Raw genomic sequence first — 1,218 nt, 5'->3', positions numbered from 1 at the left:
AAATTTTGGGATTGTTTAAGTAAGATTTGAGTTGTTCCGGTGACTCAAAAGTCACCGATTCGGTCAATAATAATGGCAGCAATTAGGGTTTGTCAAAATCGTCTTAAACCCCAAAATTCTTCTATTTTTCTCTCGAATTTAATCCTATATGTGCTTAATGTTGGTGCATAGTATGGATATATATATATGTATATATATATATATATATATATATTGATAGGATGTAGTTGAGTTTAGTTACTTTATTAGTCGTTAAGGGATTTAGTTTCGTTTTGCCATTAAGTTATCAATTAGGATTAATAGTAAGTTTGGGTGTTTGTTTAGGGCAAATATAAAGGAATAAACTTTGGGAATCGATAAGTTTTGTGAAGTTCAAGGTACGGATTCTTAATTCTATTCATTCAGTTGATTCGTTTACATTTGTTTACGAGCCCTTTAAGCTTTCTTTCAACTCGGATTGATTGACTCACGATTATTGATATCTTTTTTTTTTGTACCGCATTTTCATTCACTTGCAATTGTTCTATGTCGTACATATCATAAGAAAACCACTTTCTAATCATGTTATTTAATTGGGTCAATGTTGGTACAAGTATGTGTTTTCTCCAAAATAATACGTTTATTTGTTYGGTAACATTTTGGTATGATTTTTACCTCTAAAAGTACGTATGTTGGTACTTTTGATTGATTATGTATTCTTCGAATTGAGYCTCTTTATATTATGCCTACTTGTTATTCAACATAATTCTTTGTTTGACTTTTCGTGTGACTTTGTTATCTATTGACCATATGTAAGACATTTAACGTCACATTCGTTGTGACAACTCAAYTCTGGGTAACTCGAGCTACTAACCACCTATGGGGGTACCATAGGCACGTCATTGTGGCACCGATGGCATGACACTAACCGTGGCAGTGTGATCAGTCCACGGCGTCTCCTCTTTTGTGCTCGTGTGAGAGCTATTTTGGTGTGATGGATATTAGATTTAGGAGGCGTATGGGTCGGCCCTAGCACATGTGATTCGTTTGTAGGGTGGATGTCGATGTAGTGTCCAACGCCACATCTCACATTTGGTACGTGTGGATCTGCAGTCCAACGTACAGGCCTGTGTGGCCAGATGTCTGACACTTGTCATGTTAGTTAATATGCAAGTGTATGCGTTTTCGAGCTCGATTTGTCCCTTCATATGATTTCGTATGATTATGTTATTTGTTGAT

Source organism: Cynara cardunculus, assembly GCF_001531365.2.
Source record: "Cynara cardunculus var. scolymus isolate 2C chromosome LG 13, CcrdV1, whole genome shotgun sequence".
Lineage (NCBI taxonomy): Eukaryota > Viridiplantae > Streptophyta > Magnoliopsida > Asterales > Asteraceae > Cynara > Cynara cardunculus.
This window is presented reverse-complemented; position numbering follows the sequence as displayed.